The sequence below is a fragment of the Gekko japonicus genome, unplaced genomic scaffold (assembly GCF_001447785.1).
Source record: "Gekko japonicus isolate JY-2015 unplaced genomic scaffold, Gekko_japonicus_V1.1 scaffold2426, whole genome shotgun sequence".
NCBI classification, from domain to species: Eukaryota; Metazoa; Chordata; class Lepidosauria; order Squamata; family Gekkonidae; genus Gekko; species Gekko japonicus.
Window position 1 is genome coordinate 245041 of NW_015173749.1, and position 15131 is coordinate 260171.

Below are 15131 nucleotides of genomic sequence, written 5' to 3' on the forward strand. Positions count from 1 at the left end.
CCCTGTGTGTGTGTGTGTGTGTGTGTGTGTGTGTGTGTGTGTGTGTGTATATATATATATATATATATATATAATATGTATGATTATCTATCTATCTATCTATCTATCTATCTATCTATCTATCTATCTATCTATCTATCTATCCTTTGTCTCCAATGACTACCCAAAGCAGTTTACCTCATTTTTCTTTCCACAATTTTATCCTCATAACAATCCTGTGTGGTAGATTAGACTTAAAGTGTGTGACTGGCCTAAGGTCACCCAGGAAGCTTTCATAACAGAATGAGGATTCAAACCTGGGTCTCCCAGATCCTAGTCTATGCTAGCTCTGAAATGAACACTAGTGGGCGATTGGTCAGAAATAAGAGTGATCTCCTAAAGCAGAGTACAGCCCAATCACTCTCTAACCTTCTGTTCTCACTGCTGAATAAATGTGGTATATAATCACTTTGAGGGAAGCCCCATGTGGCACTGTGGTAAGTCACACTTCAATGTATAATACTGTTTGCCAAAGTATATTTTCTGTGTGCCTTGGCCTGGATAACCCAGACTAGACTGATCTCATCAGATCTTGGAAGCTAAGAAGGGTTGGCCCTGGCTACTGTTTAGATAAGAGACCTCCAAGTAATACCAGGGTTGTGATGTGAATGACAAACCACTTCTGAAAATCTGTTCCCTTGAAACCCTACAGGGTCACCATAAGTCAGCTGTGACTTGATGGCCCTTTCCACTTTCCATTTCCTGAGTATTTTCTGCTGAAATATTCTTGTTAAAATCAAAATACACATACATAAAAGTGCTGGCTCACAGACTGATCATTTGGGGATCCCGTATGCATGATGGTTGAACAAGTACAAACTCACTGTCCACATATAACTGTGTGATGCCAAATATTATGCATATACATATATCATCAAATACATGCATGTATATATTTTGAGAAACATAGGAATTATCCGTACTACATCTAACATTATACATACGGGGGGGGGGGGCATTCCCAATCCCATATTCCAGGGCCCGCAGTCTATGAATATGTGAACCTGTCCACAATAACATAGGAGTCTAAGATTTTGGATGGTAAGCAGTAGGGATGGGCACAAACTTGGGAAATGCCTTTTGGTTCAGTTCATGGTTCACGGCATGCACAGTTCATGAACCACGGACTGTCACACATTTTTGGCATTAGACAAACCAGTTCAGTTTGTGATGCAGTAGAATGGGCTCCTGGCATGCAAGAGACACCAAAATAACAGGGGATTTCTGTCTGACTCTCCTATATCTGTCCTCCAAGTTTGGTAAGGATAGGATTTACGGGGTCCTAGTTAAGACCCCCATTGGTGGCCATAGGAAAGTGTTTCCAGGGGAAATGAGGTGCAGGTTTAGGAGGTTCTGGAGTGTATAGAACAGTTCCTGTGCAAGCTAGAGAAATCAAACTCACAGTGGTTCTCTGGCAGACTCTCCCCTACCTACCGTCCAGATTTGGGGAAAATTGGATTTACAGGGTCTGAATTACAGCTCCCCCAAAGAAGGTACCCCATCCTCTATTGTTTCCAATGGGAAGGAAAAACAAGCAAAAAAGCAAGGGAAAAGAAGCCCAGCAGAACAGAATCAAAGTCCCTGAGAATCTCTGCAGTAGAAACTGAAGGAGGTTTGTGTGGGAGCATTTTTGCAAGCCCAGCAGAACCATTGCAATGTGCCCAGCAGAACCCCTGCCACTGTGGCTGCACAAACCCAACAGGACTAAGGTCAAGCCAGGAAAGTGCTTTTGGGGAAAATGTAGAATGGACCCACTGCAAGCTACATACAACAAATACACAGGGAACCTCACCCTGCCACCCACTCCTCTACAATCTCTCCAAATTGAGAGCCGATTACAGTTCTGGGGTCCCAGTTATAGACCCCCCCAAAAAAAAGGTCTCCGCCAGTGCTCTCTTTCTGGAAAAGACAGCTGCATTTACAGGAGTCTGTGGAATGGCTCAGGAACAAGCCAGCGACACTAAACTCACAGGGATGAAGAGGAAGAGATTGGATTTATACCCTGCCCTTCACTACCCAAAGGAGTCTCAGAGTGGTTTACAATCTCCTTCCCCTTCCTCTCCCCACAACAGACACTCTGTGAGGTAGGTGGGGCTGAGAGAACTCTTTCAAGAACTGCTCTTTCCAAAACAGTTCTGAGAGAACTGTGAGTGACCCAAGGCCATGCCAGCAGCTGCATGTGGAGGAGTGGAGTGGAGAATCAAACCTGGTTATCCCAGATTAGAGCTCATGCTCCTAACCACTACACCAAACTGGCTCTTTTCATCTGGGCAGACCTCCCCCCCCCCAGCTGGACACTAGCAGCAAGCCAAGCATCCCTCCTATGCTCACAGCCCCCCTCAAGTCTCCAAAGGCCAGTTCTGAAGGACAGAAAGGCAGATCAGGCATCTCTAGAGTTTTGAAGGGGCTCCCCAAAGTTACCCTACAACAGCTTGGCGGGCACTCCAACCTCACCAGACCAGTGGAATTCAGAGTTTTCCATTTAAAGTGATAATCAGGTAGGTGTTGTGTTATGAGGTAGATGTTGTTTCATGAGGTAGGTATTGGGTGAGGAAACCCACCCCCACCCCGCAGAGGTGGCCATCCTCCCTCCCAAGCACCAAGGGCACAACCCGCAGGCTGCATGCCAAATCACCCAAAGAGGAATGGGGGGGGAGACCATCAGGGGAAAACAGGAGGCCCCTCCAGAGAGGTGTAGCGCAGCCCAGCAGGGGGAGGTTTCATGTATTAGGTTATTTGGCTTCCCTTAATGTGGTTCCTTAAAAAATTGGTTCCTATGAACTTGCTAAATATCTGACATTAAAAAGGTTGTACCATATGTTTGGCAGTTGGTTGATTTAAATTTGTTGTTATGATCCACTTCTCTAATGCAACATAATTGAGAAGTATTTTTGTATGATGTTCTATGACAGTGGTGGCGAACCGTGCCACCACCCCAGCCAGGCCCAGACCATCATTAAAGTGTCGAATTCTCTGCCAAATAATTTTAAGTAAATGAAAGCATTTGGGATTGCTTTCCTTACTTTGTTTGGATCATCTTAAGTTAATGTACGAGTTGCTTTTTCTAAAGTAAAACCTCAGTATTCAGGTTAAATTGCCGTGTTGGCACTTTGCAATAAATAAGTGGGTTTTGGGTCGCAGTTTGGGCACTCGGTCTCTAAAAGGTTCGCCATCACTGTATGAATCTTATATGTTCAATATCTTACTTATCACAAGGCTGTATGATACTGTTGTGTTCTTGTTTTGTATATATATTGTAAAAAAAAAAACACCCTCATTTTTTAAAAGGAAGGCCAATTCATCCACCCTGGCCAGGTCCAGGTGGGAGCAAGGGGGCTGAAAATGTCTCCCAGGTAGGAGAACACCCGCTCACTCTGGGCACTGGTGGGAGGGCAGGAGTGGAGACTCATGGCCATGCAAGAGAGGTTGGGCCAGATGGCAGTCTTGTGTGACCAGTACCCCAGAGGGGATGACTTGCCACAGGCTGGCCATATGGGTGCAGAGCACATTGATGGTGTCCTGGAAAGGCTTCAGGACAGGTACCATTTGGGAGCCAGTCAGCCAGTCATTGATCTGATGGTGGGCTCCTCCTCCCCAAGCAGGATGGTCATGAAGGAGATGACCTCTTGCACCGGTCTCTTCTGCTACACCAAATGAACCATCAAGGCATGGGTGGAGTTCCAGCAGGTGAATAAATCCAGGATGAGGTGATGTTCAGGTTCATCCCCCTTCCCCTGCCTTTCATGCAGCAGAAGGGCAGACATGATGCTGCACAAAAAGTGGGTGGCCAGGCACCAGCAGATCTCCAGCAAGGCCCCAAAAGGGTGGCAGCATCCCAGGTGGCCCTGACAGCGCTCTCTAGCCCCAGAGCTTCCTTTGCCATCTGGTGAAGCATGCGCATCAGCCAGAAGATGCTCTTGAGGTGGGCAGCCTTCACCACTGTCAGGGTGTTGGTGCTGGTGTCCATGACCATGTAGCCTGGATGATGTTGCTGCCACTCACCCACTCTCTCAGGTTACTCTGTATCATGGAGACAATGTTTTGAGCCCTGTGGTCTGCATCCATTCCATGAGCATAGAGCAGAACTATTTTGCAGCCTGGTGGCAGGACTGTCCCCTTGTGGTCCTCTGGTTGCCACCAATGGGTGCTGAGGGAGAGGTTGCTGTGCTGCTGGCTGCTCCAGAGGTCTGCCATGAAGTGCACGGTTCTGCTTTGCGCTCTGGAGAGCTCACCCTTTACCATCACCACTGCAGAGCAGTGCATGATGGGCAAGACTTGTCAGCTCATGGTCCTCCACAAGGGGGCAGAGTACCAGGGAGTCAGGTGTTGCAGCAGCTGGTGAAAGGCTACATCCTCCATGAGGGAGAAGAGTTGACCATCCACAGCAATCATCTTGCCAATGAGATGAGTGACTGCTTCCTGGGTCCTCCACGTAGCCCTTCTGGATGGGACTGTTGGTGTCCCTGTGGGAATGACCTTTTGGAGGGTGGTCTGCCTTGATGTCCCACCCACAGCACCCAGAGTGCGGGCAGCCTTTCTTGGAGGGGCCTCCTGCTCCCCCTCTCCTTCTCCCCACTGAGAGGGAGTGGGTCTCTTCTTCCTCCCACTGGCTGCCACTCTTCCCCCCAGCAGCAACGGAGTACACCCTTTGCAGGTGCCTGTGGACAACGGAGTTGGGTGTTTGCACCCCTCCAGATGTGGGTATGGCACACCTGGCACTTTGCCACACAGGGGTCACTGGGGAGAGGTCACTGGGGAGAGGTCACTGGGGACGGTGCATTTCCAAAGTGTGGGCTGGAAATGATGTCCCAGGACTGGAGAAGGTGGGAGGAGGGACAGCTGCTTTCTGGCACAGGACTGGGAGGAGCCACAGAGGGGAGTACTGGAGGCAAGACCAGCAACAGGGAGTTGTGTGGAAGGGGAGGATGCTTCCCCCCCCCCATGAATCAATGTGGTTAGAGAGTTCTCCAAAGAGTGTGAGCAACTACTGGTCTTGGACAGTGCTAACAACTCATTGTCCTCTGTGGAGAGCCCCAGGAACAGATCAGGGGAAGGAGGTTCCTGGGGGATGGCAGGATGGGTTTGGTGCCCAGGGAGGGGAGCCTGTGGTATGTCAGGGTGAAGAACATATTCCCCCATGACGAGCACCCTTTGCACCCACTTTCATCCTCACGGCACACAGGAGTTCACAATCAGGAGGGATGGGAATGTATAAAATGTGAGTCTTCAGCCAAGGAAGCCAGTAGCTAAGCACCTCTGCTCTGCATGAGTAGAGAGACGGGCTGGCTTAGAGCCCTGACTCCACCTAACACCCTGACACCCCAGCAGGGGAGAAGAGTTCTCAATCAAAATGTGGGTCCTCAGTCAAGGAACCCACTAGCTAAATGTCTCTTCTCAGCATGAGCAGAGAGATTGGGTGGCTGAAAGCCCTGAGTCCACCTAAAACCTCCAAACCCCAGCAGGGGTGAACAGTTCTCAATAAAAATGTGGGTTCTCAGCTGAGGAACCCACTAGCCATGCCCCACAGCTTGGTGTGAGTGGAGAAACAGGGTGGCTCAGAGCACCCTTTCTGAGTCCACCTAACACCCCCAAACCCCAGCAGGGGAGAACAGTTTTCAATCAAAATGTGGGCCCTCAGCCAAGGAACCCACTAGGTAAACCCTTCTGCTTGGGGTGAGCAGAGAGATGGGGTGGCTCAGAGCCCTGTGTCCACCTAACACCTGCAAACCCCAGCAGGGGAAAAGGAGTTCCCAGTCACAAGGGAATGTGCTCTGCTACTCTGCTTTTAACAAGTTCCCTGCCTCTCTGTGTAACTGAACATCCAAGAGAAGAGATGCTGCAGAGCTGAGCTGAACGTATACATAGAGTATTCTGATCCCATAGAGAAGAATGGGAACTCTGTCATTGGCAGTCAGCCATGCCTTTTATGCTTTGGAGGGCTCCTGTTGGTATTTCCAAGGCTGTAGACTTCCACTCCCTTATTGCCTTGGAGTTTTGTAAACAGTTTAATTGAGCCGAGATGTAATCATTCACCAACCGCCACAAACCACCAGGAACAGCACCGAAATTCATGACATGTTTGTGCTGAGCCCCCTTCTATGAGCATTCTTTCACAAACCACAAACTGTCCAGAATTCATGTGAGCTGGTTCTTGCCCATTCCTAGCAGGCAGCACACTTAACCATTTCTTCCCTGCCAAGAATCATAAAACAAAGCTTTGGTCACTTATGAGAACTGTACATGCACACACTGATACTATGAGATTACTAGTATTAATTACATTACTGTCACAGTACTTATTTACTGGGCTTGGCAGAAAGGATTTCTGAAAGGTGCATTTTTGTGTTGGGGAAGAAATGCAATTTTGCTGGCAGGAAAATACAATTTCTGGTAACTTTGGTTATTGTAGACTTGCAGGTGAGAAGGGAGATATATATTATTAATTGTTGTCCAGCTAATTGTATAATTTCAGGCAGGATTTGGAGCTGCAGAGGTAAGTAAATTGCCTGGGACTACAAAAGATGATACTTCTATCTGGGGAGGGGGTAGTCATTTTTAGAAATGGCTTGGGGAGAAATGGATTTTACTGTATTATTCTTATACACATTAAACTTGGAAAGAAAGAAAGAGTGCAACTGCAGGCCATGAAGCAAAATAACTGGCAGGCCAGAAAAAAAACCAACCAGAATTTATTTACCTACTACATCCATAAACCTCCCTTTTCACTAACAGGAACCCAAATTGGCTAACATCAGTCTCCATCAACCTGTGAGTTAGGTTAGGCTGAGAGTGTGTGATAGACATGGGGACCTGTCTATGCAGGTCTACTTAAAGGTGAGTCCCATTCTATTCAGTGGGGCTTAAACTCAGGCCAGGATAGTGGTTTTTTTAGGTTCGGTCTGACACACTTTAAAGAATAAGGCTTCAGTTCTAAGAACACTTTCCTAGCAGTAGTCTCCACTGAACAGAATGGAACTAGATTTTGAATAAATTTGTTTAGGATCACTCCCAAAGTATTGGATACAAAGATGATTAGAGTCTATTCTTTTTTTGGGGGGGGATGGTGTTTTTCACATGTGCATGTGTGTGTGCATGCACGCATGAGTGTATGTGCACCTGGAAGTCATGGTGACCTCTGGTTAATGACCCCTACTTAGGGTCTGGAGGATATTCCGAGAGGTGGTTGAATAAAGCCTGTCCCCACCTCTCGCCTGCTGGTATTCCAAGGAGGTCTCCCATCCATGTATTTGCCAGAGTAGACCCTGTTTAGATTACGAGATCTGATGAGATTGGGTTTGCCTGGGCTATCCGGGTCAGGGTGATTCTGTTCTTTATTAACATCGGTCACAGTCCTTGCAAAAGATGGATTTTTCCCCCTTCTAAAAACATTTGCACTTTCATCTTTTTCTCTCTCCAAAGGGATATTGATGATTATTTGTACCAGTCCAAGCTCATTAATAAGGCTGGTCATCTACAAATGCACATACACATGGCTTAATTCAAATAATGGCTGGAAATTAATCACCCATAAGAATACAGAGTTGAACAGCTAACTTTTAATCTCTAAAAGAAAGTGCCGGTCTATTAGATTGCATTATGATTCAGTTATATATACATATAATGGCCTAATTTATAACCTTCAGCTTAGATCAAGCATCTTTTAAATTGGCCTTAATAAAAACAGAACTGCAGTAATCTGATTAAAAAGAAATAAGGAGGAAATGAAACCAATGGTTATATTCTACTATCACAGGAATGACAACAATTAAGAGTTGAGCTGTGAAAGACCAATAGGTTAAATGGTGCTACCTCTATTACTTGACAAGGTTATTATCTTATTTGGCAGAATATTTAAAAAAGAAAAATCTGTGCTGGCTCAGCCATGGCTGAGAACCTGACAGGATTGGTACAAAACTGGACGAGCAGAAATGATGGCTCAGGAGATGGCTTAAGTGAAACTTCAGAGGTGGTAGGGTATCAATGGGTGGGAGATGCTGTTGTGAGGAGGAATGGTAGGACTGTCAATCTGAGCATCATTCATTGCTTTGAGATTTCAAAGTTCAGGATTGATACTGCATGCTAAAATACAGAAATACCTAGATGACACAATGATTAAAAGTAAAGAACCTTCTCATAAGCCTCGGTCTCTCTGCTCCTACATGCAAAGGTAAGGCAAGTGTTGCCAGAGGCAAGGCTTTTTTGGTAGTGGCACCTTCCCAGTGGAATGCCCTCCCCTTTGAATCTTACCTGGCACCTACTCTACTCTCTTATAGGCACCAGGCCAAAATATTTCTTTTTATCCAGGCTTTTAGCTAGGGGTGGGATTTCATCTTTTAATCTTTTTTTAACTAACTACTTCTAGCCTGAGAATTGTTATGAGGTTTGCAGCTTTTGAATGTGTGTTTTTATGCATCTGGATTTTACTGACTGTTTTTAAATGTTAGTTTGAATTATTTTATTTTTATGACTATTATTTTATGTTGCGAGCTGCCTGAACCAGGTATCTGGAAATGTAGCATATGTATGCTGTAAAGAAATAAAATCAAATATGTGATGTTCTATGGTACTGAAAACCAGATATAGTGGCATAGACAGGAAATGACAATCAAGGATTTGATGTATGTTTACAGACCTGTACATTCCTTTAGGAGCTGTGGTGGCTCAAGTGCTTAAGACGCTGAACTGCAGGCTGTGGAAGGTTGGTACTTCAGCAGTTCGAGACCCGGGTGCCGCATGATGGAGTGAGCTCCCATCTCTAGTTCCAGCTCCTGCCAACCTAGCAGTTCGAAAGCAAGAAATTGCAAGTAGATAAATAGGTACCACTTCGGTGGGAAGGTAACAGCGTTCCGTGCACCTTGGTGTTTAGTCATGCTGGCCACATGACCACGGAAACGTCTTTGGACAGCGCTGGCTCTTCGGCTTTGAAACGGAGATGAGCACCGCAACCCTAGAGTCGGATTCGACTGGCTTTCGAGCAAGGGAACCTTTACCTTTACATTCCTTTATTAAAGTCTAATCTACATCTCGTTTTGCTTTCTAAAGGAATGGTAGGTTCAAGAAGCATGTTCTTAAAGATCTATTATGTCTTATATCCAACAATGGGTTGGATCTAACTCTTTTGCACGGCTATCCGTCTTGATCTTTTGCAATAAGAATGAGTAAAAATAAGGCAACTCCAGTGCTTTTCCCCCTTAAACCATATTGTTCATGCATTATAATTGACATACTAAGAGTGTAAATAGAAGAACAGTTTCATTTTTGAAGGCTGTCTCTATTATCTAATCCAGCAATGGAAAGTATGTGCGGGGGGGGGGGCTCATCCCAAGAGGATTTACAGTACTATCCATGCACTATATGGAACGCTGGGTTGATCAGCTCCATGGAGAACATAGAACAATTCATGGCAAGCATTATTTTAGGAAGGAGAACTACATGAGAATTAGTTACATTCAACAGATTTCAGTGAGGCTTCGCTTAGCAGTGTTTAATGTCCCTATTTTTTTTTTGGATTGGAGCCTTTGAATGGACTTGTAGGAGATCAAGGCCATCAGGAGATGCTGCTAACTGTACTTACGTGGCTTCATCAGAGAGCAGCACAGAGTAGGTGAGGTGTGACTTTCTCTTGTGAGCGAAAACTTTGAAGCCCTAGGCATAATTCAAAATTATAATGCAAATTAATAAAACCAGCACATTACATAATCTATGATGCAAGGGACAAAAATGCATAAAAGAATGTTAGGGAGAAACATGGTACATCTTTTGCAACATGTATACCACCCAGAATAAGATTTCAAAAAAATCTCATATTTAGAGATGAGGTGAATTAATGTGTTAGCTCAGAATTGTCAAATAGACGTCAAACCCTGTTCAGAATTCCTTATAAAGTTTCTCCTCCCCCTCCTATAACAGTACACTCTGAGGGACATCAGCTGCTGCTGTTACCTCAGTGTAAGTGGGGTTGCCAGGCTCCAGGGGGAGTATGGAGTCCTGGAATTTATCTCCAGATGACAGAGAAAATGGCAGCTTTGGACAGCAGACTTTGCTATACCACAAATTCTAGGTGAAATCCTTCCCCAGATTCCCCCTTTCATAGGCACTGCCCCAAATCTCCAGGAATTTCCCAGACAAGAAGAAGAAGAAGAGGAAGAAGAGGAGGAGGAGGAGGTGGGGGAGATTGGATTTATACCCCACCCTTCACTTGGAGTCTCAGAGCGGTTTACAGACTCCTTTCCCTTCCCCTCCCCACAACAGACACCCTGTGAGGTAGGCGAGGCTGAGAGAGCTCTGACAGAAACTGCTCTTTTCAAGAACACTTCTGACAGAACTATGGCTTGTCCAAGGTCATCCACCCAGGTGCAAGTGGAGGAGTGGGGACTCAAACCCGGTTCTCCCAGATTAGAGTCTGTGCTCTTAACCACTACACCCAACTCTTGGCAACCCTAACTGTAAGCCTGGTATAGCATCGGCAATTGCTGGCCATTGGGAGCACCCATCATCATCAGCTACCAGACAAGCTGCCATGCTGAATGCCACCACTGTTCTGATGCAGAAGTATTCAAAATGTTGTTTGTGTGGCCGCTATCACCATGATCAAGTGAGACGTTCAGCTCAGCACAAAAGGATGTTCAAATGTTGATTTCATTTTTGGTGCCATTTTCTTGGCAACCCTGTTTGTAATATTAACCGTGACTTGATACGGTAGGCTAAAATTATTATCTTCAGAGGCCTGATTTCCTGCTGCCTTGAGTCCAAGGAGAAGGACAGAAAATGCCTTACCTAAATAAATAAGGAGGGAGTCTTGGTGGAGAGAAAGAAAGCAGGCCTTGCCCAAGTTCCCCTAACAAATTCGTACGTGAGACACAACAGATTCATAGGTGAGACGACTCTTCCTGGGTTGTACCTTGCAGTTCAGTCTAAATCCCTTGCAGTCAGTGGCCTTAGAAGGGTGCAACCCTGCTATGGACTCTCTCTTAGCTGCTACACTTTACCAGTTCTTGTTGCTTAAATTCATTAATACACAAGGGCAAGAAAAATGCTAGATTTTTAGGACCTACTTTAAAAAAAATGAAATAGTGTTCCACATGCCAGAAGAAATGAAAGACACGCAAGGGAAAAAAATAAATGAAGCATAAGGACTGTACTAGAGCTTTGTTATAGAATACTGCTAATGGTATTCTAAGGGGTGCGCTAATAAGTATTCCTAATGGTATTTGAAAAATAGACAGAGAAAAACAGTAGCAGGGTATAATGAAAATCAAGCTTTGCGTTGAAAAACAGGGCATAACCTACTATATTTTAGAACTTTAATGAAAATATAAAGGGTAAATTAGTTTGATTGTATTTTGGAAAAATGGTCGATTTTTTTTCCTATGGAAAAGGAAATAAAGCAGACAAAACACTGTCATCTTTTTAAAAGGGAGCACAGGGGAAAATGTAAGATTAAATCAAAGGGACCGTCTACAATGGACTTGAGAAAATTGAAAGAGCTACCTTTGATTTTTCTAAAAACCTACATTCCACTCAACATTCAGTAACAGAAGATCAAATGCAACTTTATCCCAAAGGTTTGAATTTCTTGGTCATCGCTGATATAAAAAAAAGTCATTTTAGAAAACTAAAATCTCCATCAAAAAGTGGGGCAGGCAATTAATACCTCCTGGTCTAGTGGAGAGCCATGAACTTTATGATTATGCCCTGACTTTAAAGAAGAGATTTGCACTTCTATTTAAAGGTGGCTTTTCAGCAACATGATAGGTTTCTAAGCCTATCATTTCTGAGGGACGGCAGTGATTTTCAATGGGATTTTGATGAACAAGTATTCAGACTACGCAGCTGGAAATGGCTTGTTGCATTTTGGAACAACAAATATACCAAGATTAAGGGTAACCCCTTTTTTATTGTAACTAGGATTCAGCCTTATTTTCTTTAGTGTGTGTATATAATATCGATTCTGTGGTTTTCTTACAAAAATCTGTTATTATTTTCTCTGTGTAAGTAAAATATACAGTTTCTAAAGCATTCCCATTGAGTCCACTTGTTTTGCTAAATCATGCTTCCTCAGCAGAAATCAATGCTTTGTCAATCCACTGTGACTCTGCTGTCAACACAATCCTAATCTGTTTAGGATTGCACTGCAACAAACTCAGCTGGTGAAAAGTACTGGGTTCGACACATGGAGAACTCGGACCATGACATGCGTTCAGATGCATTTATTGTACTTCACACAAGACACCCAAAACGGCCCTGCAAGGCCAACTATATACACTCCACCCAGCACACCTCTGTCCCCATTGGAGGGTTTGAATCTCCCGCCAAGGGTGCTATTGGTGGACTCCCAGTGGACTAGGATCCTAGGTCCCCTTTGTGTTTGGGAACCAAGCTCCTGCTTTAACCATGGACCCCTGGTGGCGGTCCACATACATAACACCCCTCCCCCCTTAGTCTTGATCCAACCTATGTTACATAGTCCTTCAGATAGGCGGGGGGGGGTCTGTGCTCTTGGAGGGAATGCTGGGGCACTGGCACGGGGTTGCTTACAGCCACCTCTGGCTGGCTGACCATTTCTGGTTGCAGCGAGAGTGGCGGCAGCTCTTCAGGTTCTGGCGGTGTGGCCATGGACTTGATTGGGGGCTCACCTGTGTTGGGGAGTTCAGGTGAAGTGCTGGCCGGCGGCACATAGAGTCCAGGGCCCTTGAGCTGGGGTTGTTCTTCCACTTCTGGGAGCTGTTACCACTGAATTTTTTAGGAGTTGGCTGTCCTCGGTGGAGACCTCATAGGAGATCGGGCCACTGATTCGAACTACCCGGCCAGCAATTCAGGAGGGTCCTCTCCCAAAGTTCCGGATAAACATGGGGTCACCCGGAAAGAACCCCTGGGGAGTGTCCGTTAGTTCCATCAGACGCCATGAGTCTGGTGCCCGGTCGGGATGTAGGCGGTCCAACAGGATCATGGGATGCTAGCCCATCAGCAGTTCAGCTAGGCAGCGGCCAGTGATGTGGTTGGGTGTTGTCCGCTGAGTCAGTAGAAAGCGGGCAAGCCGGAACTCCCAGTCCCCATCCATGATCTGGCTGAGGGCTTCCTTTGCTGTGCGGACCATCCTCTCTGCTTGACCGTTGGTCACGGGGTGGAATGGTGCCGATCTTACGTGCTGGATCAGGTTCTTCTGTAGGAAGTCCTGGAACTCCATGGACGTGAAGGCAGTCCTGTTGTCGGATAAAATCGTGTCCGGTAGCCCATGGGTTGAAAGGTTTTGGTGGAGCGAGCGTATGATGGCTTTCATGGAGGTGGTGGACACGGGGCTGATCTCCAACCATTTGGAGTAGAAGTCTACTGTTACTAGGAATAACAGCCCCTGGAAGGGCCCAGCAAAGTCAATATGTAGCCGGGACCAAGGTTTGTGTGTTGACGCCCACAACTGGTTTGGCACGCTAGGCTGGTTTGGGCGGACCGCCTGGCAGGTCTGGCATCTCCTCACCCAGGCCTCGATCTTGACGTTGATTCTCGGCCACCAAATGTAACTCAGGGCCATAGCCTTCATCTTCACAATTCCCTGATGCACCTTGCGGAGAGTGTGGAGGACCCATTGTCGCAGGGCATGTGGAACTATGACCCTGTTGCCCCACAGGAGACAACCCTTGAGCACCGATAGCTCATCCTTGCAGGTTGCAAACGCTGCAAACTTGGGGCCCGTGGATGCCATGGGCCACCCCCTCACCACCCAGCCCAAAACCTGTGCGATGATGGAGTCTCAGGCCAAGCAGGCAGCGATATCCTGGGCCTGAAGGGGCGGCTCGGGAAGGCCTTCGAGCATTGGGACCCAAGGCTGGGGGCCGGGTCTGCGTCTCTGGATGGGAGGGGCAGTCTGCTGAGGGCATGCCCCATCACCTTGCCTGGCTGGTGTTCCAGGTGGTGATTGTAGCCGGCCAGGAAGAAGGACCACCGGAAAACCCTGGGCGAGAGTACCTGTGGGGTCTGTTTATCAGCTGCAAACAAACCAAGGAGAGGCTTGTGGTCAGTTACAATAGTGAAGGGGTGCCCGTACACAAAGTTATGAAACTTTTTCACCCCTGCCACAATTGCCAACCCCTCCCGGTCTATCTGCGTGTAATTGCGCTCAGCAGTCATCAAAGTCCGTGAGTAGTAAGCCACAGGGACCTCCCAGCTGTCAGGAAGAAGGTGGCCTAGAACTGCGCCAATGCCATAGGGGGATGTGTCGCAACGAAAGGGAGGGACACATTGAAGTGTGCCAACACCTCATTGGAGACGAGTAGCGTCTTTTTTTTTTTTTAAGGCTTTATTTACTCTCCTAAAAAGGAGAGGTATTTCGCTTAAGTAGAAAAATAGGGAGGGTATATAGTGGGAGAAAGAGAAAGCTGAGTGATATATTAACTTGTAAATTAATCTGTTAGTAATGTCCAAATTATCTTCTTAGGCTTCTTCGATGTGCAGTCAAACTTCTTTCTTCAAACCAGTTAAAGGTGTTATCTATGTTAGTGTATTAGTAGTGTTCATTCGATGCTCTGTTAGTTAAAGTTTCCTCAAGGCGCATTCAGAACCGCTCCTTCGCGTGCTGGCTTCTTTTAAATTCCCAATTTCATGGAGGGGCTTCTTCTGTTTCCCTCTCTCCGGCTTTTCCAGTCCTCCTCCGGGTCGCTGTTAACGCTTCCATTTCATATACTGTAAATCTTCACCCTTTCATGCTTTTTCATGCCCTTTCAAAAGATCTCTAGCTCTGAGAATGGATTTTCTTTTTTTAAAATTCCAGTTTCACTTTTAAACGCTGCCATTCTCTTCACTGGATCTTCCTCCGCAACTGTTGACTTTTAAAAGTGCTTGTAAGGCACTTTCTCACTGTCACAGTTCAAGTTTTCTCACAGTTCCCCACCAGAATCACAGCCATAAACATTCCAAACATTAATCAGCCGGTTCTCACGAAAAAGCAAACGCCCAGACCGGAAGTTCCTCCCTTCTTCTCCGCTTGTCTTTTAGCCCAGCTCCGACATCTTATTATTTTGTTTACTTTTAATAAAGTTCTTAAAACACGCTCCAAAGAAACAGAAATTTTCTCGCTTTACTCCAAATGCATCAAAACA

The 15131-nt window shown here is 46.0% G+C and overlaps 1 pseudogene; it reads right to left on the minus strand.

Moving 5' to 3' along the window:
* Positions 1–13622, minus strand: part of LOC107120712 — a 20997-nt pseudogene extending 7375 nt beyond the window's left edge.
* Positions 13623–15131: the final 1509 nt, after the last annotated feature.